The sequence below is a fragment of the Balaenoptera acutorostrata genome, chromosome 16, assembly GCF_949987535.1.
Source record: "Balaenoptera acutorostrata chromosome 16, mBalAcu1.1, whole genome shotgun sequence".
In the NCBI taxonomy this organism is placed as follows: Eukaryota; Metazoa; Chordata; class Mammalia; order Artiodactyla; family Balaenopteridae; genus Balaenoptera; species Balaenoptera acutorostrata.
The window spans coordinates 61,740,545-61,766,553 of NC_080079.1; the positions used below are offsets into that span (position 1 = coordinate 61,740,545).

The window sequence follows — 26,009 nt, forward strand, 5'->3', positions numbered from 1 at the left end:
CGCGTCATGTGGGATCTTCCTGGACCAGGGCTCGAACCTCTATCTCCTGCATTGGCAGGCGGATTCTTAACCACTGTGCCACCAGGGAAGCCCCAGGAAAGTGTTTTAAGGGAGAATCATTTGGGGAGGAGGTCAGAGTCTTCCTTATTTTCTGTGTGCAGGCTTTCTTCTGATTGGTTGGTGGTGAGGTAACAGGGTGGTGTTCCAGGAATCTTGTGCACAGCCTGAAGTTACCCTCCTCCACCTAGGTGTGGACCTTAGTTCCTACAGAAACCCTCAAAGGTATTGTTATGTATATTCCTTGAAGAAGAACAAGGACCCTGCTTTTATTGCTGCACTGTTTCTTTCTTTTTAAAAAAATTTTTAAATTTATTTGGCTGCATCGGGTCTTAGTTGCGGCATGCGGGATCTTTCATTGCAGCGCACGGGCTTCTCTCTAGCTGTGGCCCTGACCAGGGATTGAACCTGCATCCCATGCATCGGAAGGTGGATTCTTAACCACTGGATCACCAGGGAAGTCCCTGCACTGTTGTTTCTTTTTTTTTTTTTTTTTTAATTAATTTTGTAAGTGAAATAAGGAGCATTTTCTTTTTTCTTTTCTTTATTAATTAATTAATTTATTTTTGGCTGTGTTGGGTCTTCGTTTCTGTGTGAGGGTTTTCTCTAGTTGCAGCGAGTGGGAGCCACTCTTCATCGCGGTGCACGGGCCTCTCACTATCGCGGCCTCTCTTGTTGCGGAGCACAGGCTCCAGACGCGCAGGCTCAGCAATTGTGGCTCACGGGCCCAGCTGCTCCGCGGCATGTGGGATCCTCCCAGACCAGGGCTCAAACCCGTGTCCCCTGCATTGGTAGGCAGAGTCTCAACAACTGCGCCACCAGCGAAGCCCCTGCACTGTTGTTTCTTAACTGCTCCTCCTTTGTTTCTGCATTCCCTCCCTTCCCTGATAAGCAACTGTTTGAATCTGCCCTTTGGAACTCAGGGAAAGTCAAGGTGGCTGAATAAAGCCTATTTCCTACAAACAGGAAACAGGGGACATGGAAAGGATTTATACCCAGGTGGGCCCCATAGGGTCCCGCTTCGTTTCAATAGTAGAGAGTTCCCATATTGTGTCTCTCCATACACGGTTTCCCCTACTAGTAACATCTTACACTAGTGTGGCACATTTGTTGCAATTAATAAACCAATATTGAAACATTATTAACCAAAGCCCATAGTTTGTTAAGATGTCTTCAGTTTTTTTTTAATATCTTTATTGAAGTATAATTGCTTTACAGTGTTGTGTTAGATTCTGCTGTATAATAAAGTGAATCAGCTATATGCATACATATATCCCCATATGCCCTCCCTCTTGCATCTCCCTCACACTTCTTTATCCCACCCCTCTAGGTGGTTGCAAAGCACCGAGCTGATCTCCCTGTGTCATGCAGCTGCTTCCCACTAGCTATCTATTTTACATTTGGTAGCGTATATATGTCAATGCTACTCTGTCACTTCGTCCCAGCTTAGTTTTTTTTCTGTTTAAGTCCCCATCTAAAATTCCACATTGCATTACTTATCACCGCTCCTTTTGGTTATAACGGTTTCGCAAACTTTGATTATTTTTGATGACCTGGACAGTTTGGACTATTGGTCAAGTATTTTGTGGGATGCCCCTCCATTGGAATTTGTCTGATACTTTTCTCATGATTAGACTGGGGTTATGGGATTTTGGGTGGAAGATCCAGATATATAGTATCATTCGCATCACATCATATCAAGGGTAAATGTTATCAACATGATTTATCATTGTTGATATTGACCTTGATCACCTGACTGAGGCACTGGCTGTCAGGTTTCTTCACTGTAAAGTCACTCCTCTTGCCTCTTTCCATGCTGTATTGTTGAGCAGCTTTTCATGTGCTTATTATTCATTTGTGCATCTTCTTTGGAGAAATGTCTATTCAGAACTTTTTTAAAATTGAGGTTTTAAGAAATACCCTTTTTTTTTTTAAACATCTTTATTGGAGTATGATTGCTTTACAATGGTGTGTTAGTTTCTGCTTTATACCAAAGTGAATCAGTTATACATATACATATGTTCCCATATCTCTTCCCTCTTGCATCTCCCTCCCTCCCACCCTCCCTATCCCACACCTCTAGGTGGTCACAAAGCACCGAGCTGATCTCCCTGTGCTATGCGGCTGCTTCCCACTAGCTATCTATTTTACATTTGGTAGTGTATATATGTCTATGCCACTCTCTCACCCTGTCACATCTTACCCCTCCCCCTCCCCCATCCTCAAGTCCATTCTCTAGTAGGTCTGTGTCTTTATTCCCGTCTTGCCACTAGGTTCTTCATGACCTTTTTTTTTTTTTTCCTTAGATTCCATATATATGTGTTAGCATACTGTGTTTTTCTCTTTCTGACTTACGTCACTCTGTATGACAGACTCTAACTCCATCCACCTCACTACAAATACCTCCATTTCATTTCTTTTTATGGCTGAGTAATATTCCATTGTATATATGTGCCACATCTTCTTTATCCATTCATCCGATGATGGACACTTAGGTTGCTTCCATGTCCTGGCTATTGTAAGTAGAGCTGCAATGAACATTTTGGTACATGACTCTTTTTGAATTATGGTTTTCTCAGGGTATATGCCCAGTAGTGGGATTGCTGGTTCGTATGGTAGTTCTATTTGTAGTTTTTTAAGGAACCTCCATACTGTTCTCCATAGTGGCTGTATCAATTTACATTCCCACCAACAGTGCAAGAGTGTTCCCTTTTCTCCACACCCTTTCCAGCATTGATTGTTTCTAGATTTTTTGATGATGGCATTCTGACCGGTGTGAGATAATATCTCATTGTAGTTTTGATTTGCATTTCTCTAATGATTAATGATGTTGAGCATTCTTTCATGTGTCTGTTGGCAATCTGTATATCTTCTTTGGAGAAATGTCTATTTAGGTCTTCTGCCCATTTTTGGATTGGATTGTTTGTTTTTTTGTTATTGAGCTGCATTAGCTGCTTGTAAATCTTGGAGATTAATCCTTTGTCAGTTGCTTCATTTGCAAATATTTTCTCCCATTCTGAGGGTTGTCTTTTGGTCTTGTTTATGGTTTCCTTTGCTGTGCAAAAGCTTTTAAGTTTCATTAGGTCCCATTTGTTTATTTGTGTTTTTATTTCCATTTCTCTAGGAGCTGGGTCAAAAAGGATCTTGCTGTGATGTATGTCATAGAGTGTTCTGCCTATGTTTTCCTCTAAGAGTTTGATAGTGTCTGGCCTTACACTTAGGTCTTTAATCCATTTTGAGTTTATTTTTGTGTATGGTATCAGGGAGTGTTCTAATTTCATACTTTTACATGTACCTGTCCAATTTTCCCAGCACCACTTATTGAAGAGGCTGTCTTTTCTCCACTGTATATGCTTGCCTCCTTTATCAAAGATAAGGTGACCACATGTGCGTGGGTTTATCTCTGGGCTAAGAAATACCCATTTTTAAATTGGATTGCTTTTATTATTCAGTTGTAAGTATTCTTTATCTATTCTAGATACAAGTCTCTTATCAGAAATGTAATTTGCAAATATTTTCTCCCATTTTTTTGGTTATCTTATTACTTAAAAAAATTTTTTAAATTTATTTATTGATTTTAGGCTGCATTGGGCCTTTGTTGCTGCGTGCGGGCTTTCTCTAGTTGTGGCGAGCGGGGGCTACTCTTCGTTGTGCGCGGGCTTTTCATTGCGGTGGCTTGCCTTGTTGTGGAGCACGGCTCTAGGCGCGGGCTTCAGTAGTTGTGGCACGTGGGCTCAGTAGTTGTGGCTCGCAGGCTCTAGAGCTCAGGCTCAGTAGTTGTGGTGCACAGGCTTAGTTGCTCTGTGGCATGTGGGATTTTCCCGGACCAGGGCTTGAACCCATGTCCCCTGCATTGGCAGGCAGATTCCTAACCACTGTGCCAATGATGGTGTGGTTTTTAAGGTTCAGTTGAACATGGGGAAAAATTTAGCATGTGTGTGTGTATATATATATATATATATATATATATATATATATATATTTTTTTTTTTTTTTTGGCTGCACCACGTGGCTTGCAGTATCTTAGTTCCCCGACCAGGGATTGAACCCAGGCCCCGGCAGTGGAAGCATGGAGTCCTAACCACTGGACCACCAGGGAATTCCCCTAGCATGTATATCTTAATACATTATTAGTAACTCTACCCCAAATCAGTTATAATTTGCTTAAATGTGGTAGAAATCTCAGAGGCTTTCACTACAGCTAGAGAAGACCAGAGACGATTTAGGATAAATATTGCCAAAAATGTAAATTACTCTGCTGACAGCTTAGCACAACTGTAGACTCAATTTGGTTCTTGTGAAACCTCTTAAGGAGAGTTTTTGCCTTTAGAATCTTCTGAGTTAACACGCATAATTATTTCAGTGACATAGCAAGGTGTTATCAGAACTGGAAGCAAATTGCTCTTCAGTTTATTCCCAATTTTAGTTTGTGGCCATCCTGAATTTTTGGCACAGTCACCACTGTCCTTTAGTCCTCTCATTATGTGCCTGACCTAAATCTTCACAGATTTGGAGTAAGAACACTAGAAGAAAGAGTTCTAGACGTGGATTTGGGGTCTGAGGGTTTGAAGAGGTTTAGGATAAGAGCTATATGGATAGAGAAGGTAAAAATGAGAAAAATATAAGATTAGGGGTCAGACATGGTTTCAGAAAATTGGAGGGAGAGTGTTAATGTAGAAGCAACATAACTGGGCCTCAATGTCCTCTACTTACAGGAAGTAGTAAGTTCAAGCTCTGTGTGGTCTCATGAGATCACTTGGACAGGGTCTGTCTGAACTTAGTCTGTTCTGGAGTCTATAGTACAGGAATAGGCTAGCAACATAATTTTTACTTGCACTCTATTTCATCGTCTTCCCCTCACCCCCCAACATTTTCTTCTTTCTTTCTTTTTTTTCCCTTAGGCATGTCTTTCTTCTTCCTTGATTTTGCCTTAAACTTGTAGGCTTAAGATTTAAAAGAGAATGAGAGGTTCGTGTTTTTAACCACTTTCTATGAGACTAGTGATGCCGAAAACTTGGCCTCTGCGCTCTGGTGCCGAATTGAATCTTGGACACAGAGTTTTGGGTGAAGTAGAAAAGAATAGCTTTATTGCTTTGTCAGGCAAATGGGGACACAGAAGACTTGTGCCCTGAAAAACTGTGTGTCCCAATGTGGGGGGATTTGGTGAGGATTTTTTTTTTTTTTTTTTTTTTTTTTTTGACCATGCCACATAGCTTGTGGGATCTTAGTTCCCTGACCAGGGGTTGAACCTGGGTCCTCAGCAATGAAAGCAAAAGAGTCCTAACCACTGGATCACCAGGGAATTCCTGATGAGTTTTACAGCAGTGGTTCAAGGGCAGGGTTGCTGATAAGGATCAGGGTGTGTGAAGGGCCTGCACTCCTTTAATCTGGCCTCAGGTGGTTTCCTGATGAGCTTCTGTAGGTTGTCAAACTGTGACCTTCTCTGGAATAAAGAATGCTAATATCTTCCATTTGTTGGGGATTTTAGTTCTGTAAAAGAGCTCAAAGATATCATTATGAGTATCCCTTGAGGACCCTGCCCCAAGGCTACACTGTTGTTTCTTGGCTGCTCCTCCCTTGTCTCTGCATCCCCTCCCTTCCCTGATTAGCAACTGTTCCGAAAGGCTTCCATGCCCAAGAGCCCCACAGAGTCCTGCTAGGTTTCACTAGCATTTAGGTGATTCTGTGGTGCTTGAGAGATATTTGACATCCTTACTCCTCTCTAGAAGCTTTCAGCCTCTTTGAAGAAATTTTAAACCGTTGTTCTAGAGATATGTTGGCTATATTCATAATGACATAGTGCTATTTCAAATAATTTTTAGGATAATGCAAGATGTAACTAAATATATGAATTTAAATGATAATGATATTATAACATTAGAAACTCAAATAAGTGGCCCCTGACTGCCTTTCCTCTTTTTTCAGAGTCCATTTGTGTGAGAAATACACAGAACTGTTTTTGGATGGTTTGTTGCTTAGGTCTGTGGTTAACAGCCAGAGTTTATCCGAAGTATGTCCTTAGGATCATAATTGTTTGGGTTTTTTTTTTTCTTCTCTCTTCCTTTTTTGCATTATACCTCTTCTTAGTAATGGATACTTGAGTAAAATAATCAGCTATTCAAGGTACATATGCTATTTACTAACACTAAATAAATCTCAGAATATAAACTAGATACAAATTAGCTATGTAGTTTTTATTGTTTTCCATGGACTTTCCAGTATATTCTTCTTTACAATCTAGAGTCAAAGGCTAGAATATTTTCTCTTGGGTTCCTTGTTAACTAAGATCAAGTCCATATTTTAGTTTCATTTTCCAAACTCCAGTTTAAGCTTTTTTTCCCCCATGTGAACATATAGCCAGGAGTCAAATGCTACTGTTCTATGGGCTTCCACTTGATATAAAGCAGTCTTTACCCTGCCCCTCCCCACCTCAATCCTCCATAGTTTATTTAAGAGTCTCCAAATTTCCTCACTGCTCCCTAGAGTGCTAGAATCAAGACACTTTTATTTTCCAATCTGGCTCCTACTCTGGAGCCACTCAACTCCTTCCTTTGCTGCTAATATCAGCATTATCATTAGCATCTCAGAAATAAAAACCAACAAAAATGGTTTTTGGGGTTACTCCAGGAGGGAGTCACCTTGGTTTTTCTTAGAGAAATTCTGTTTCTCTTTTATGGCTCTAAGAGAAGCAAAATATTCTCTTATTAAATTGAACATTCTGCTGTACCCTACCCCTCTGAATAGTGGATGTGACCAAGTGGGAGTTTTCAGCCTGTGTTCTTCCATATCACCCCCCCCCCAACATACCCCACCCACCCGCACAAGGATTTCTCTTGATTGTTTTATTCAAGTCTTAGAAGTAGTTTCTCCCTGCTAAAATTTTTTATATTTTTTCAGAGGTCTTTGTCTGTATAGTCAAAGGTGGACTCTTATGGTATAACATTCCCTGCAAAGTACTTGAAAAATAGGACAAGTTTTGTTGAAGCACAGTTTTACAAAGTACTGTTGTTATTGAACTGAACTTGAGTTCACATGCTTGGAGCCTAGGAAAGCCAATCTGCTGATACCAGGTTGTGGTGAAGGAAAGCACAGCATTTACTGCAGGATGCCAAGCAAAGAGAACAGTCAGCTTGTGCTTAAAAGACCTGAACTCCCCGGTGGCTTTCAGGGAAGCTTTATTTATTTATTTAAAGTTTTTTTGATGTGGACCATTTTTAAAGTCTTTATTGAACTTTTTACAATATTGCTTCTATTTTATGTTTTGGTTTTTTGGCTATGAGGCATGTGGCATCTTAGCTCCCTCACCAGGGATCGAACCCACACCCCCTGCATTGGAAGGGGGAGACTTAACCACTGGACCACCAGGGAAGTCCCAGGGAAGGGTTTTTTAAAGGCAACATTATGGGTGAAGGTTGCAGGGTGCCTAATCAACTCATGGACATTCTTCTGATTGGTTGATGGTGAGGTAACAGGGTGATGTTCCTGGAATCTCAGTCATCAATCTACTGGTTCCAGCTAGTCTGGTGTCTAGTACTTGTGGTTAGATGTAGTCACCATTCTCTACCTGGGAGGGCGGGGGTCTTAGTTTCTGTAGAACAGCTCGAAGATATGCATCAGATTGTTATCAGTATCCCATCAGGAGAACCAGGAGTCCTGTGACTAATCTAATCATTGATTGCATGAGGCTGCTCTTTGGAACTCAGGGAAGGCCTAGGAGACTAAAGCCTTTTTTCTACAACCAAGAAACTGAGACACGGAGTGGCTTTTGTACCTGGGAAGGCTCTGCAGGCTCCTGCTCAGCTTCACTGTTGTAACCAGTGTCATCCAACTTCAGGATCCCTGAACATTTAAAAATGACATCTAAACCCATATATGTTAGTCTTCCTCTTTGTTTGGGAACCCTTGACTGAAACTCCTCACCTTGGCTAGGCAGGATGATAACTGCTTGCCTGAGTTGTCTCACAATAGGAGGTCCTGAAGAAGAACATGGTTCTGCCGTGGAAAACTAACCGGGATAATTTGGGAGGAGCTGAAAGGAGGGAGGACACGCCAGCCCATAGTATGTCTTGTAAAACTAACCTGGAAAAATTTGGGAGGGGCCAGAGGAGGAGGGAGGAGACAGTGTGTCCTGGCAACCTCCCATAAACCTTCACAATGAAATCTATCTTAGCTGAGACATGCCTGTGCCACCAGGAAGGACCGTGAGTCAGACCGAATATGGGCCAAGCAAGATGATTGGCCACCTGGAAACTGATACCCTTACCATAAAACCTGAGACTGTGAACCATGGGGCAAAGGAGTTCTCCTAGGTTCCCTTATCCTGTTGCTCTCTGCTCGGGCACCTCTTCCCAGTAAAATCTTTTGCTTTTGTCAGTATGTGTGTCTCCTCGGATTCGTTTCCGAGTGTTAGACAAGAGCCCACTCTCGAGCCCTGGAAGTGGTCCCCCTTCTTGCAACATCTTGACCTAGCAATCATGCCCACAAAAACACTCCTACAAGCAATTTGGCACTCATCTAGCACAAAGCTGTAGTTACTCAATTTATTTTGGGTTGAGATGCCTAGTGGTTGACACAGGGTTCTCTTTATATGAGACAGAATCTCCTATGCAGTCTTGAAAAGGAAATAAGAAATGTCCAAAAATAACTTACACAAGGCAGAATGTGAGTATGTAGGAGAGTTTTGCATGAAGTATTTTCTGAGGGGCTTCAAAAGAGATTACAGTTCATTAGGGTGAGATTTCCCTGTGGATCACCTCCCTTACCTGGCTGAGATGAGAAGTCACGTTATCTAGTTGCATTGTAACCAGGGTTGAAGCTCTGTAACTCTGCCCCAGTATTCTTAGTTTTATTTGATTAGTTCCACAAGGAATATATAACCATCTCTTAAGGACTTGATTGGAGAGCTTGCCCTTGATATTTGTACACTCTTTTTTTGTATTTAGCACTGATCATAGAAATCCTGTGTTTCACATTTTGAAATGACACTAACATCTCCACCCCCCCACCAGGCACTAGGAGACCTGAATTAGAATGCTAAGGGTTAGCAAAAGAAAAGCAATAGTTTCTTTTTCTTTCTTTCTTTCTTTCTTTTTTTTTTTTAATTTGGGCACTTCCCTTGTTGTGAAAGGACTACTTTAGACTAGTATATTGTTAAAATGTAAGAGCTTAATTAGTTTTGGGTAGTGCCTGCTTTTGTTTAATTTTACCAATAAATCTTAATTAAATCTTTAAAAAAATCAACCCATACATTTTCTCTCAACCTATAGAAATACAACAGAACTTCCTATTCGGCAAGGATTCTGCTGATGAGTTTTTTCATCAGTATGCTTGTAAAAACAACTCCTTTCAATAAAGCTGTTTTATAACAGGGAGTAGTACATAGAAGGGTGTGCGTTGGTCCTCTGGGGCCTTTGTGCCCTGCCTGCAAATGTGAGTTCTGGGTGGAATGATCACATGTTTGGGGGTAGGACTCTGCCTGCTGTTTGTTCTTGGTGATATAATTTGGCCTCTTCCCTGAGAGAAGGAGGGAGAGTTTTCACTGTCCTCGCCTTTCAGGTTGGGAATCTTTGAGAGTCCAAGCTTTTAAAAATTGATTCCTGAATCCAACATCTCAGTTTACACAGTAATTTTCTTTAAGAGTGTGTCTTGTTTAAGGTAGTTGGAAGAGTTTTGCCTCTTAAAATGATTTAATTCAATTTAAGTCTAGACAGTCTTGGAATTATGAATTAAGAATTCGAACAACGACATCTTTTGACTTAGTGCAAAGGACTTTTTTAGTGCTGGCCCTCCATTTGAAAGCAGCTGCCACTCCGCAAACCTTATTGTTATAGTGCTGACCTCTGTCATCAGGAATGCCCCGGGAGGAAACAGACTCCTAAATGTTTTTCTTAAGCCTCTATGAAGTTTGTGATATGTCCTTTCAAATTACTTTTAGTTAGTTTCTTAAGTTTACTTTGTGTTTCGTTGGAAGCTCCATGTTTTTAGCTTTATCATGAATTGTCAGTGCTGAGTTCCTGGTAGGTGATAAAAAGAATTGCCCTTTCCCTGTTACTCTGTTCTGTGGGAAGCCTTTGTGGTTTAAATTCACAGTTTCCCATTGTTGCTAGCTTCAGTTGTCTCCTCCCTCTGTACCCTTCCCTCCCCAGAACTCTAGCTCTTCCCTTGCCCCTCCCCGTTCCTGTATCACTGGTCCCACAAATGCCCTTGTGATTGCTGGTGGCCTTTTGCTGGAGGTGTGAGTGTGCTCTCTGGTAAGTACGTGCTTATGGTAAAACTGGGTGGGTGGAGGGATGTAGGGAACTGGTCAGTCTTTGTGAAGTGTTGCTTTTAACAGGCAAAGTGTAAACCTTGAAAGTGAGGTTAACTTCCTAACTTTCAGAAGGCTTCTTTAGTGCTGACTGTTTCTGTTCTTCCCTCCTCTTATTCAATTATTAAGGCTTTGGAAATTTGATTTTTATTATTGGTTTAAAAACCCATTCTCATAGATTTTCTTGAGCTCATAGGATTAAAGGCAAGGGTTGTGGGTTTAGTATTTTAAATTTCCTTCAGATAGAAGGTTATTTGTGATTTCTTTATACTTATTTTCAGTATTAACATACTGATAAAAGAAATAATGAAGAAGAGGTCTTATTTTGTGGCTAAGCTGGAAAGTAGCATTTATTTCCAGAATTGGAATGATTCTTTTTTCTTCTCAGCAAATGTTGGCAAAATTCACTAAGATTTTGGCAATATATTGTCAATTCTGGGAAATGGTTTGCTGAGTACTTGAGGATAACAGATGGTTCTGGGAATTACTTTTGGGAAGTTAGATTTGTTCATTAGCACCTTCTCTCTTGAGATGTGAGATCTATAATCCTTTTGAAAGTAAAATATTTAATATTTGGTGTTCAGCTTAAGTCAAATATCACTTTCATAATGGGCTTTCTATTTCCTTGGATTATACGTTTTGATCCTCAACTAAGAAACTGTGTGTGTGTGTGTGTGTGTGTGTGTGTGTGTGTGTGTATGTATGTGTTGACATTGAATGGATGATATTCTGGTATTTCAAGCAGTTATAAAGTTGTAAGCCTTGGGTTCTTCAGAAGTACTGCTAATTAAAAGTTATTTTTATGGTAGATGATGCGAGGGAAAACTTGTTTGTGGTATTTCATTGCGGTTCATTGCAGTTTGTGGTATTTCATTGCAGTTCAACCTTCCTAATTGATAGGTGCACTTGTATAATAATGAATTCCTGAGCTCTACTACCATGTGGCAAGTGCTAGTTTCTATGCTAAGTGCTTTGCATTTACTTCTAATTCCCAGTATGACCTTGTCAGATAGGTAGTATTATCCCTTTGGGAAACAGTCATGCATAGGTAGAACATGGGTTTTTCTTTTCTGGAAAATGAGGGAAATAATCCCTACTTGGTAGATTAATTTTGAGAACTAAAGGACGTACCATGTGTCTGGTGCCTAGCATAGAGTTGGTGTTCACTAAGTGGTGGCTACTGTTATTATAATTTTACAGCTGAAAGAGCTGGAGGGTAAGTACTTTGCTTAAGGTCTCTCAGTTGTCAGAAGTAGAGGTGGGAATCGAACTGGCTCAAAACCAGGAGTCTGGCAGCATGTTTTTGTTTGAGTATTGGAAGGCTTTTAGAGTAGATTTCAGTGGATCCCTGCCCATCCCTCCACTCCTGCCCCCAGAGAGGAGGGGTTCTTGATATACGCCTTTCTTTCCTTGGTATCCTCTGTCACCTTCCCAGTCATGTGCTTGGTCTCTCACACTGGAGTTGCTTGTGCCATTCAGTGCCAGTGTTCTCCCAGCAGAAATGAGTCAAGCCAGTGCAGTCAGTGGCTTTTGAAAGAGCCATCATGCTTTCATTATTGTTTGTGCTGAAATAATTTGGGTAGTGGTATGTTTATTTTTTTTTTAATTTTTTAGTTTTTTAAATTGTAAACTTTTTTTTTTAAATGGTATGTTTATAATGATTAATAAATACTGCATGGTTGCAATCGAGCATTTAAGTTAAAAAAATCTTAGGGTTTAAAAAATTAGGAAAAAACTCTCTAGTTCTAAGTTACTGAACTAGAGGATAATATAAGGCAACTTTATGGAACTCATAGTTATCATTTTGCTATCCTGGGGCCTAATGTATTCACTATTGACTTTTTCCCCTTTATCTACCACAGTTACTAGTTTGGTGCTATTAGCAGTATGTTTGAGGAAGAATGTTGTGTTTGTCCTACTGGCTATTAGGTAGAGTATCTTTCTTCCATAGACCTTTGGGAAACAGAAGGTATGATTTAGGTATGATATGATTTAGGCAGTAGATTCAGGGAAGAAATAGAGATGACTGGTTATACTTATAACTGAGTTATCTCTAAATTGAAAAATGTATTTCAAAAAACTTAGTTCTTCATTTATTCTTTTATTTAACAAGTATTGAACATCTGCTGAGTGTAAGGCAATGTAACTTTCTGCTTTTTATTCTAATAAAGTACTCATGTGTTGGTTAAGAACTGATTAACAAAGTGTTCCTGGGAGGGAGAGATTAAATCCCAATTGGTGGGGGACAGTATTTAGAAAATCTTTTGGGAAATGAATTAAATATAAATGACTACTCCTTCCTAATAGGGTGTGACTGTTATTAGTCGTTATTACTATAAATTGCCAGCAGGATGGCTTCTTCAAACAGGTTTGCTGAGTGGAGTGGATTACTAGTATTAGGAAATACTGGGAAGATGGGGCTGGGGGAAGGGTAATACAGATAACCCTTGAACAACAGGGACTGGAACTGCATGGGTCCACTTATATGCAAGTTTTCTTCAATAAATATACATATTTCTTATTGAGCAAAATGCTGGCTGTATACATAGAACAACTCATTTTTTTGTGTTTTAAGTGTAAGTATTTTGTCACTGAAGTTTTTTGAGCTAAATAGTAATTGATCAGAGATTGCTTTTGGCACTATTTTATAGATAGGATTAGAAGGGGGAGAATAGTTTGGAAGTTACCACAGTAGTCGAGGTGAATTGTATTGAAAATGCATTATTTTTAGAATACATTTTCCCTCATTTTGATAGGCTTTTGGTTTGTGCTATCAATTATAGTTTAATCTCAGAATTTTTACAGTAAGTGTGTGTGTGTGTATGTGTGTGGGTGGGTGTGTGTGGGTGTGTGTGTGTAAGAGAGAAAGGGAGAAGGAAAGAGAGAGGATGGGTATAGGGGATGCAGTTATCATAATCATAGCTACTATTTATGGAGCTCCTATTTTGTACCTGGCCCTAAGTATTATAATTTTGTTGCAATACTCTCAATAAATCACATTTATTACATGTAGTAAATGACCTGAAAGTGATGGAGCAGGATTGGAATTTAGATTCATTTTATCCTGCTTCTTCATAATTATCATCAAAACATTTATGCCTCATTTACTAGATACTGGGCTAATTTTATATATATATATAACATATATATACACATATATGTATGTATACACACACACTATTTCATTTAACCCTCGTAAGAGTCGTATGAGAGACATATATATTTTTTTTAATTCCATTTTATTGATGAGGTACCTGAGACTTCAATAATTGATTCAATAAGTTGGTCAAGATAACACAGTTGTTAGGTGGTAGAGTCCAAACCTGTTCTACCATGCGAACTCTAGGTCCCTAAGTTTTATTTTTATTTATTAATTTAAAAAATTTATTTATTTTATTTATTTATTTTTGGCTATGTTGTGTCTTTGTTGCTGGGCGTGGGCTTTCTCTAGTTGTGGCGAGCAGGGGCTACTCTTCTTCGTTGTGGTGTGCGGGCTTCTCATTGTGGTCGCTTCTCTTGTTGCAGAGCGCGGGCTCTAGGCCCGTGGACTTCAGTAGTTGTGGCTCACAGGCTCAGTAGTTGTGGCTCGTGGGCTCTAGAGCGGAGTCTAAGTAGTTGTGGCACATGGGCTTAATTGCTGCACGGCATGTGGGATTTTCCCAGACCAGAGCTCGAACCCATTTCCCCTACCTTGGCAGGCGGATTCTTAACCACTGCGCCACCAGGGAGGCCCGGTCCCTAAGTTTTATAATTCACATTGTGTTCCCTGGGAATGGTACCTCCTGGATCTCCACTATGATCATGGTGTTTCCTGAGGTTATATAATGTGGTTGGCCCTGCAAAGGCTGCACTTTTAACCACTGTGTTCTTTCTACTATCATGCTGCCTCCCTTAGAAGTCAGTAAATTATCTATATAGCTCTGGATCTTTATAAGGAGGCGCTAAGTAGCCTGCAAATGTCATCTCTTTTTACTTATTTTTAAAATTTATTTATTTATTTATTTTTGGCTGTGCCAGGTCTTAGTTGCAGCATGTGGACTTCTTAATTATGGCATGTGGACTCTTGATTGCAGCATGTGGGCTCTTAGTTGTGGCATGCGGACTTCTTAGTTGTGGCATGCATGCGGGATCTAGTTCCCCCACCAGGGATTGAACTGGACCCCCCTGCATTGGGAGCACGGAGTCTTACTCACTGGACCACCAGGGAAGTCCCCAAATGTCATTTCTTAGTCATTAAATTTGTCACTTAATAGCAAAGTGAAACATGTCTTCTTGGGTTTTTTTTCTTTTTTTTTTCCAGCTGCTTTTGGACAAATTTATTGTAAATGGCAGTTTTCTAAGCTCTTACAAAAAGAAAAAATGTAAGACTTTCTGTCCTTTATCAGCATACAATTTTTCTTGTTGTACATGATGTAATAATTTGAAGCTGCCAAAGTTCAACCCTCAGGAAATTGTTTGAGTTGAGTAACTGTATTCACTGGGGAGTTTGTGATAACCAGCCCATAAATCAACAAATAACGTGGCCTTTTTTATGGTTGTAGATGCTATCTCTTTTTATTTTTAAGCTTGAATGAGAGCAATTATTGATTGAGTTGATACAGTCTTCATTAGAAAAAACCATCTGCGATATCTCAAGCTAGGTATGGAGATTTGGAGGACTTTTATTTAAGGAGAGTCAGAGTTTATCAGAATGTTGGAATTGGCTGTTCTAGGTACTTATCCCTTCAAACAAGAAGTTTTCTCTTTAAATTAAACTTTCAGTGATTCAGTGCCTATTATATTCAACTTCTGTGTGGAATAAAAAGATACCCTTAAGGAATATGTGAGGTACTCCATGTACACAAATAACTGTAATATGGGGGAAGATGGGAATGCTTATCTTGGAGTGGAGGATGAGTGAGGGGCACTTAATAGGTGCTTAGTGAAATGTCTGATGAATAAATGAGTGAGTAGAAGATGTAGCTGGAAAATGGTGGTAAGGTCTAATGATTCTTAAGCTTTGTGTAGGTGCCAGACATATTTAATTCAATCTTATAAATTAGTTAATTTTACTAGCAGACTATGCAAATGTAAAAATATGCAATAAAAAAAGCACAATCGGGCTTCCCTGGTGGCGCAGTGGTTGAGAATCTGCCTGCCAATGCAGGGAACACGGGTTCGAGCCCTGGTCTGGGAAGATCCCACATGCCGCGGAGCAACTGGGCCCGTGAGCCACAACTACTGAGCCTGCGCGTCTGGAGCCTGTGCTCCGCAACAAGAGAGGCCGCGATAGTGAGAGGCCCGTGCACCGTGATGAAGAGTGGCCCCCGCTTGCCACAACTAGAGAAAGCCCTCGCACAGAAACGAAGACCCAACACAGCCATAAATAAATAAATGAAAAAAAAGGCACAATCACGGACTTCCCTGGTGGCTCAATGGTTAAGAATCCACCTGCCAACGCAGGAGACATGGGTTTGAGCCCTGGTCCGGGAAGATCCCTCATCCTGTGGAGAAACTAAGCCCGTGCGTTACAACTACTGAGCCCACATGCACAGCTACTGAAGCCCGTGCGCCTAGAGCCCATGCTCCGCAACAAGAGAAGCCACTGCAATGAGAAGCCTGAGCACCGCAATGAAGAGTAGCCCCTGCTCGCCGCAACTAGAGAAAGCCCCCACGCAGCAACAAAGATCCAACACAGCCAAAAATAAATAAATTAATTTAAAAAAAAAGAAAGCGCAATCATGAACATGAGTCAATAAGAAAAAAAAACTGTCAAAATAGGTCCTGTTGACTGCTTTGGGTTTTTTTTTTTTTTTTTGTAGAAAAGAATAGCTTTATTGCTTTGCCAGGCAAAGGGGGACACAGCGGGTTCCTGCCCCTCAAAAACTGTTTGTCCCTGCTTTGTTGTTGTTGTTGTTTTAAGTTTACTGTTTGTTCATGTTTTTTTTTTTGTTTTGTTTTTTTGTTTTTTTGTTCATGTTTTTGCCCTGTAAGCAGTGGAATAAGTGGACAAGAAAAAATTATGGGAGGGAAACTTGTGAAAACGCCATCCATTAATTTCTCCCCTTGTGAATTATAAAAATACCATTTTTCTGTAGCCAAAAGAATACCCATCTCTGGAAGCCATTGAAAAGGGGAGTGTCATGGTATTTTAGGAGTCCTCTGGTAGTCACATATTTAGGAATGGAGACCTGTCAATGAGTCAGAATGTGGCCCAGTAGTCCAGAGGGGAGAGGATCTGGACCTTAGCAGCAGCAGCAATGAAAATAGAATGAAAGGAAGTAGAAATCCACATCTGACCCCCTGTTTCTAAATAGGAAGTAGTTACCAATTATTAAACAGCTTTCATATCGTTAGAATATTAGGCGTCTCAATGGTTGGTTACCTCTGGTCCAGAGTCCTTTCATTCTGCTTTTAGGGAAAATGAGTTTAAATTCCAATTTTAGTTTTACTTTAAGTAAGGAAACTATAAGTTAAAGATAATTCATCTATGAATTATAGATAATTTAGAAAATAGAGAAAAGAGGAAAAAAAATTCATCACCCTAACAAGACCCCCGTTATTTTACATTTACTTATCCTTGATCTTGTAGATTTAAAAACTTTTCTAATAGTTCATTCTAGGTAAATCAAGCTCTGAGAAACAGGTTTCTGAACTAATAACCCGTTAACTGCTAAACTGTGATGTTAAACATGATAACCCCAGACATTTCACACAAGCCTTCATTGGACTCTAAATTTCCCATGATCACAAACTATTAGTCCACCTACCTATATAAGTATAGATATTAATCCTCCAATTGCCTCTATTCTGCATTGGGCCCAAGCTTTCATTTCCCTCAGTGAATTATTTGCACATTTAAAAAATTTTTTATTTGAACCAATTTTGGACTTACAGAAAAGTTGCAAAAATAGTACAGTTTTTATATAGCCCTAACCCAGCTTCCTCTAATGTTATCATCTTATATAAGCATAGTATAATGATCAGAACCAGGAAATTAGCATTGGTTCAATACTGTTAAGTAAAGACCGTCAAACTTCAAGTTTCTTCACCATTGTTCTTTATTGAGGATCCTATCTAGGATCTCACATTGCATTTTAGGCTTTTTTCCTCCTTAGTCTCCTAGGTTCTGTAAAAGTTTCTCAGTCTTTCTTTGTCTTTTATAACTTTGACATTTTTTGAGGGTATTAGTCAGTTATTTTGTCAAATATTCCTCAATTTGGATTTGTCTGATTTTTTTTTTCCTCATGATTGAACTGAGATTATATGGTTTAGGCAAGAATGTCAAGAAATGTGTTCTCAGTGCATTATTACCATGGGATTCATGATGTCAATATGTATTATTGCTCGTGATGTTTGACTTGATCACTTGGTTAAGGGGGTTTCTGCCTGGTTTCTCTACAGTAAAGTTACTATCTTTCCCTTTGTGGTTAATAAATGTCTTGGTGGAGATACTTTGATACTATCATTTGCATGAACGTCATGGAATTCTCTACGTATAGAATTAGTAGTATTACTTAGAGACCGCATTGAACTTCATTTAATGATTATGAAATGAATTCCCTTAAGGGAGCTATCCCTTTCTAAGATACCTGCACCTTACTCCTGGTTTCATCAAAGGACCTTCAGGTTCTGCAGGAATAAATCCATTCTAGTCAGTATTGGTCTCAGTTACACTCATATCCTATTCATAAAGAAGTCTCCAATGCTAATAAGCTATAGATCTCTGAACCTCCTTTACCCGACTGTCTCTTAGGGTGACAGGCTCTTCCTGTGGCCCAGTGTCCTTCCAGGCCTCATCTCTCTTTACAGATAAGCCAGTTTCATTTCGCAAACATTTGAATGACTACTTAGGGTTTTTTCAGACACAGAGGCTAAGAGAAACTGAGTTTGTTGGTGAGGAATATAGTGGTAGATAATTAGGGCAGCTACGTCTATAGCCTGGTTTAATACTTTGGCCTGAGAAAAATGGCAGCACATTATGATGCATTGTGTATACTCGTTGTGAAGTAATCATTCTCTGTATTTCATTAATATAGAGAAATGTTTTTTTCTAGAGGTCTTTATTTTCTAGAGCTGCACCTCTAATACTGGCAGTCTTGAGCCATGATCTTTTAAATTTAGCCCTGCCATTTCTACTCTGTCAACTGTGTGTGGATCCCTAGTTGAATTATTACAGTCAGCCCAAGAATGAAAAATTCAAATATAAACCAAAGAGTACAATTTGGATCTATTTAGTGCTAACAAAATTTATATAACGCATAATGTATTAGATGGCTTTGATTAGTAAAATACAAATTTATTAGTATTACCGAATTTAAAGTAGATTTTTGAATCATATATTTTCTCAAGTAACATATACTATAAAAGCTCAGTTTCTGTAATATGATTCAGAGTCTGTGGGACCTGGAGCTTACATAATTCAGGGGGCCCACTTTAAGGGAAACATTTTTTTAAAAAAAGAAAAGTAGATATTGGGCCTGAGGGCCTGTGCAAGAGAGGGGCCCTGAAGCTTAATCTTCATGGGTTCTTCTTTTTTTTTTTTTTTTTTTCTTAATTCTACCCCACCTCGCCCTTGCCTTTCAGTGTTGGCTGCACATATGGTGCCTCTCCCTTCCCAAGGAATTGCTTTTACTGATATTATTTCCTGTCATAATTCATGGTTTCTTCTTAAGCTTGCCTCTGGATGTGGGGGTCTGCAAAAAGGTTGGGACCCACTGTTTTCCATCATTTCACACATGGCAAAGGTTTTTTAGCCTGCTCATAGGAAGTTAGTGTGTTCAGATTGGGAACAATGTGGGACATACAATTTAGTAACTCTGCTACATAAAGAAATAGGTAATAGGTGATAAGATGACATTCTTCTTTCCCAATTTTGGCTTCTAAGCTTCCTAGAAGTTTACCTGATGTTAGAGACAACAAGGTAATGCAGACTGTTTTGACTTAGTAAATCCCAGGAGCTAGGTCATAATGATGATTAAATAAGTATAAAGTAGATTAAAGATTAAATAAATATAAGTATTTATGTTCACATTTTTTATTTCTTCATGATTCAGACTTGGTAGGTTGTATATTTCTATATTTTAATTTATTTCTTCTAGATTATTCAGTTTGTTGGTGTATAATTGTCCACAGTAGTTTCTTATGATCCTTAGTATTTCTCTGTTATCAGTTGTAATTTCTCCTTTTTAATTTCTGATATTATTTATATGAACCTTCTCTCTCTTTTTTCTTAGTCTAGTTAAAGATTTGTCAATTTTATTTATATTTTCAAAAACCCAGCTTTTAGTTTCATTGGTCTTTTCTGTTGCCTTTCTAGTATGTGCCACTAAACAAATAATGTAATGCTCACCAAGTTTGTTTAGCTTTCGGTTTTTTGTTTGTTTGTTTTTTTAAACTAAGTATCTAAGGATATGACTCAGATGCATTTATACAGAACTACCTCACTAGGATCTCATCTGCCCAAAGCTGTGTGATGTCCCTTAAAATGTTTATATTGGGCTTCCCTGGTGGCGCAGTGGTTGAGAATCTGCCTGCCAATGCAGGGGACACGGGTTCGAGCCCTGGTGTGGGAAGATCCCACATGCTGCGGAGCAACTGGGCCCGTGAGCCACAACTACTGAGCCTGCGCGTCTGGAGCCTGTGCTCCACAACAAGAGAGGCCGCGATAGTGAGAGGCCCGTGCACCGTGATGAAGAGTGGCCCCTGCTTGCCGCAACTAGAGAAAGCCCTCACACAGAAACGAAGACCCAACACAGCCAAAAATAAATAAATAAACTTAAAAAAAAAAAAGTTTATATTGACAGTGAGGAAAGCCTGAAGTTTTAACTGAGTCACATTAATATTAGAATATCTTGCTTTATAAGATGAAGTAATTATGGAAAGTTTATGTATATGTATATATGTATGCATACATACATATATACACACACATATATGTTTAGAATCATGCTTTTTAGTTAGAATCACAATTTATAAATAGAAAGATAGATTATATGACAAATAAACTATAGTGAACTCCTATGTAATGTATCCCACAATAACAGGTATTTGTATATAACACAATAACAGGTATTTGTATATAACACAATTGGCTTCTGACCTCCATCCATTCTCTATTCTCAGATGGGATGGAGGGGAACAGGGAGAGGGGAAGGACCCTAGAAACAATGGTCTGATAGAAACATTAATTTCCCTTAAAATTATAGAAAATTTATATAGGAATTCAGAAATGGGGGAGATCCCTTCAGGCTTGGCGTAGTCAAGGAGTGTTTTACAAAGGTTTTTACAAAGAGACTGGGTTACCTATAGAGGGGAAGTAGGATACTGAGCATCCCAAGTAGGTAAAACTATTAATAAGATCACAGAAATGGGAAAACTCTTTGTTTGGGGAGAAGGTTTTTTGTTTTCTTTTTATAAATTTATTTATTTTATTTATTTATTTTTGGCTGCATTGGGTTTTTGTTACTGTGCACGGGTTTTCTCTAGTTGCAGCGAGCGGGGGCTACGCACACGCTCTAGGCGCACAGGCTTCAGTAGTTGTTTTTGTTTTTTTAATTGACACTTTAAAATATGCTTTAAAAAGTGTTTTTTAGAATCTTTGGTAGTCTATATAAAATTACCAAAATTTATGTTAAAATACCACAATCTTTTTGGTATAGAGTTCTGAGTTTTGCTAAATGCATAGAGGTAGTGTAACTACCAGCACAATCAAGATATGTAACAGTTTCATCACCCTGGTACTGCCCCTTTGCAATCAACCCCTACTGTCACCCACAACTTCTGGAAACACTGGTCAATTTTGACTTTTGAATTTTAATTTTGACTTTTCCAAGATGTCATAAAAATGAAATCATATAGTATATAGCCTTTTGAATCTCATCATAGTACATTTGAAATTCATCCATATTTTTGTGTATGTCAGTATTCTTTCCTTTTTATTGTTGAGTTTTATGTATGTACCATTTACTAGTTGAAGAACATTTGGGTTGTTTCCAGTTTTTGGTGATTATGTGTAAAGCCACTATAAACACTTGTGTAAAGGTTTTTATGTGGCATAAGCTTTCATTTCTTTTGGGTAAAATACCTAGGAATAGGATTGCTAGGTCAGATGGTAAAAGTATATTTAACATTATATATAATTGCCAACAGTGTCATTTTGCATTTCTATCAGCAATTTAGGAGACTTCCAGTCGCTCTGATACTTCCTCATTAACCTTTGTTATTGTCAGGTTTTACATATTTTTGTTTTTGTTTTTAGCTATTTTAGTAGGCATGTAGTGTGGTTTTAATTCCATTTCCCTAAAGACTAATAAAATTGAATATCTTTTTATATGTTTATTAGCTATCTGTGTATTTTTTTTTTAAATTTATTTATTTTATTTATTTATTTTTGGCTGTGTTAGGTCTTTGTTGCTGCTCGCGGGCTTTCTCTAGTTGCAGCGAGCGGGGGCTACTCTTTGTTGCGATGTGTGGCCTTCTCATTGGGGTGGCTCTCTTGTGTAGCATGGGCTCTTGGCGTGTGGGCTTCAGTAGTTGTGGCTCGTGGGGTCAGTAGTTGTGGCGCACAGGCTTAGTTGCTCCACGGCATGTGGTATCTTCCCGGACTAGGGCATGAACCTGTGTCCCCTGCGTTGGCAGGCGGATTCTCAACCACTGTGCCACCAGGGAAGCCCTGTGTATTTTCTTTAGTGAAGTATCTATTCAAATCTTTTGTCCACTTAAGAAAATTCTATATTTTTTCTTATTAAGTTTAGAGGATTCTATGTATATTTTGGATACAAGTCATTTATCCAGTATGTGATTTGAAAATATTTTCTTTTCATCCTTGGGTTGTCTTTTCATTCTCTTAACAGTGTCTTTCAAAGAACAGCACCTCTTAATTATGATGAAGTCCAATTCTATAATTCTTTTTTTCTTTTATGGGTTGTGCTTTTGTTGTTGTACCTTAGGAATCTTTGCTTAACCAGAGGTCACAAAATTTTCATCTGTCTTCTAGAATTTTTGTAGTTTTAGGTTTTCCATTTAGGGCTATAATCCATTTGGAGTTGTTTTTGTATAAGATGTAAGGTATGGGTCAAGGTTCAGTTTTTTGAATATGTGTGTCCAATTGTTCCAACATCATTTATTGAAAATACTATCCTTTCTCCATTGGGTTGCCTTTGCACGTTTATTGAAAATCGGTTGACAGTATTTGTGTAGGCCTGTTTCTGGGCTCTCTATTTTGTTCTAGTGATGTATGTATTTGTCTTTTCACCAATACCACATGGTGTTGACCACTGAGTGTTCCAACTTTTTTCTTCTGTTTCACAATTCTTTTGGCTATTATAATTCCTTTGCCTCGGGATTTACCTGGTGGTCCAGTGGCTAAGACTCCGCACTTCCAATGTAGGGGGCCTGGTTTCGATCCCTGGTCAGGGAACTGGATCCCCCATGCCGCAACTAACTAAGAGTTCGCATGCTTATTAAAAAGATCCCGCATGCCACAACTAAAGATCCTGCATGCCGCAACTAAAAGATCCCGCATGCTGCAACTAAAGATCCTGCGTGCTGCAACGAACATCCCATGTGCTGCAACTAAGACCCTGTGCAGCCAAATAAATAAATAAATATTAAAGAAAAATTAATTCCTTTGCCTCCATATAACTTTTAGAATCAGCTAGTCAATTTCTACAAAAAGAAATCTTGCTGGGATTTTGATTTAAAATTGCATTGAATCTATGGATCAGTTTGGAGTGAATTGACACCTTAACAAAACTGAGATGTCCAGTTTACAAACATGGCATGCCTATCCACTTACTTCAGTTTTGTAGTTTTCAGGATACAGATCATATATATATATAGTTACATTTATATCTAAGTATTTTATATTTTATGGTATTATTTTAAGTAGTACTTTAAAAGAATTTTGGTTTCCAATGTTCATTGCTAGTATATAGGAACACAAATGATTTTTAAAAAAAATATTGACTTTGTATTCTGTGATCTTACTGACTTCACTTATTAGTTCTTAAAGTTTTTTGGGTAGATTTCTTGGGATTTTCAAGTGTAACATCATTGTCTGTAAAGATGGTTTTTTCTTCCATTGTAATCTATATGTTTTTTAAACTTCTTTTTCTTGCCTTATTATACAGGCTAGGACCTCCAGTATGATATTGAATAGGGGTAGTAAGAGTAGACATCTTTGCTTTTTTGGGGACCTGAAAAGGTAGGAGTGATCCTACTGAAAACCTCTTTTGGCTGAACAGCTGACATTGTTCTACTGCTAAGGAATGATTCAAGCTTTCCACTTTTTTGTGTGAAATCACAAATAAGTAATGAGGTATGTTAAAGAGAAATATTAGTTTAAAAAAACTAATTATATAAATGAATTGGAATAGCAAGAGACAGGAGGCCAGAAAGACTTTTGTATTGTAATAGTCTAAACGGGAGGTAATTGTGGTGTAAACTAGGTGATGACACTGGGAGTGAAAAAGAAGGATCAATGTAAGAGATTTTGAAGGGAGAATTGAAAAGCCTTTATGATGTGGATGGGGAAGGGGGAGAAGGATAGGAAGGAGTCAGAGGCTACTGAGGTTTTGAACCTGGGTAATTGGAGATGCTGATCTCGGGCGGCCTCGCCTGCAGGGGCTTGAAGCAGGATTTTGATTTCCGCCCAGAGATTGAAGTCAGGCCGTGGCAGTGAGAGCGCCAAATCCTAACCACTGGACCACCATGGACCAGTGGCCAGTCACAAGGCCATGGCCTGTCAGCCGTGTAGAAATGAATTTCCACATAGAGACGGAAAGTAGTGAAACAAGTAAAGTGTTTATTAGGAAGAAAAAGAGTACGTGTGGATAGACACACAGGCAGGCTCAGAGAGAGTTGTGCCCTTGTGGTAGTTATTTATTTATTTATTTTTGGCTGCGTTGGGTCTTCCTTGCTGCACGTGGGCTTTCTCTACTTGCGGCAAGCGGGGGCTACTCTTCGTTGTGGTGCGTGGGCTTCTCATTGCGGTGGCTTCTCTTGTTGCGGAGCACGGGCTCTACGGCACATGGGTTTCAGTAGTTGTGGTGCATGGGCTTCAGTAGTGGTTCGCGGGCTCTAGAGCGCAGGCTCAGTAGTTGTGGTGCACGGGCTTAGTTGCGCCATGGCACGTGGGATCTTCCTGGACCAGAGCTCGAACTCGTGTCCCCTGCATTGGCAGGCGGATTCTAAACTACTGTACCATGAGGGAAGCCCCCCTCATGGTAGTTTGAATCACTTATATTGGCCATTTCTTCCAGGTTTCCTTTGGCCAATCATCTTGCTTTGCCTGGTTTTGAGTCCGTATTTGGTATATGTCAGGGTCCTCCCATGTGTGTGCACACATCTCTTAGCCAAGATGGATTCTAGTGAAGCGACCTAAGGTAGGTTGACATCTCTTACTATGAGGTGACGCCCCCTCCCTTTTGACCTCCAAAGAGCCTTTCTGTGCATGTATAGTCAGGAAGGTCTTCTTGACCTCAAGAAAGAGAAATATGTTGTCTCTATCTTTTATCTGGGCAGTGCTCAGCTCTTCTCTCATGCCTGTTATTTTGGAGTATCGGTCCACAGGGGACAACTCCAGCTGCCCAGCCTGGGGCCCATCAATCTCCTGCCTCAATGCCATTAGTAAAATAAATAAATAAATAAATTAATTAATTTTAAAAATGGGGGATAAAGAGGAGGGACTATTTTTTGGGGGAAGGTGGTGACTTCAGATTTGGACATGTTAAACTTGTTTTGAAAGTGGGACAATGTGCACATAGTTGGTAATTTGGTTTCAGAGTTCATAAGATTTGTGATTTATCAAACCAGAAGTTATGGTTGAAGTTCTGATGGAAAAGGGGATGAGAACACTAATGGGAAGTACTCTAGACAAGAGCAAGAAGGTCTAATTTTAACTTTAGGTAATGTTTAGTTTTTTTTTTTTTTTTTTTTTGGCTGTGTTGGGTTTCATTGGTGCACGCAGGCTTTCTCTAGTTGTGGCGAGCAGGGGCTACTCTTTGTTGCAGTGCACGGCCTTCTCATTGCAGTGGCTTCTCTTGTCACAGAGCAAGGGCTCTAGGCATGCAGGCTTCAGTAGTTGCGGCACGTGGGCTCAGTAGTTGTGGCTCACGGGCTCTAGAGCACAGCCTCAGTAGTTGTGGCTCACGGGCTTAGTTGCTCCGCGGCATGTAGGATCTTCCCAGACCAGGGCTTGAACCCATGTCCCCTGCATTGGCAGGTGGATTCTTAACCACTGCACCACCAGGAAAGTCCCAGAATGCTTACTTTTAAGAAAGCAACAAAAGAGAGAGAAAATGGACTGTCAGAGCAGTAGGAGAACCCGTGTTCATTTGTCATTCTCTCATTTTTGTCATTCTTTTATTTTCTTATTAATTCACCCTATGAATTCACGATTGTGTTACATCAGGCAGCCAATGTTAGGTGCTGCAGAAAAGTTAAGAAGAATGAGGCATATGGAAAAAGCCAGTGGGTTTTGAAATTAGGAGATTTCTTTAGAAAGCAAATGTTCCATGAAGTAAAATTGTGGTGGTGGAATAAAGGAACAGTACCATGTTGTGAAGAGATTAATGATGAGCAAGGAGAAGCAGCAGTTGTAAATTATTTCACAGAGATGTTTAGCAGTGAAAGGTTGAAAAAAATTTAGGACAGTAGGCGTAAG

The 26,009-nt window shown here is 39.4% G+C and overlaps 1 protein-coding gene across 20 annotated transcripts in view; it reads left to right on the forward strand.

Annotated features, from left to right (window-relative positions):
* Positions 1-26,009, forward strand: part of USP54 (ubiquitin specific peptidase 54) — a 148,722-nt gene that overhangs the window by 45,932 nt on the left and 76,781 nt on the right. For 5 of the 20 annotated variants that reach the window (XM_057530555.1, XM_057530551.1, XM_057530556.1 and 2 more), the window contains exon 1: positions 10,187-10,307. The exons of 6 other annotated variants lie outside the window; for them this stretch is intronic. The gene's annotated coding sequence lies outside the window, so the exon portion shown is untranslated. Of the gene's footprint in view, positions 1-10,114; positions 10,308-24,606; positions 24,730-26,009 lie in introns of those variants that run through there. 9 more of the 20 variants (XR_009005607.1, XR_009005606.1, XM_057530557.1 and 6 more) reach the window with 8 other exon arrangements.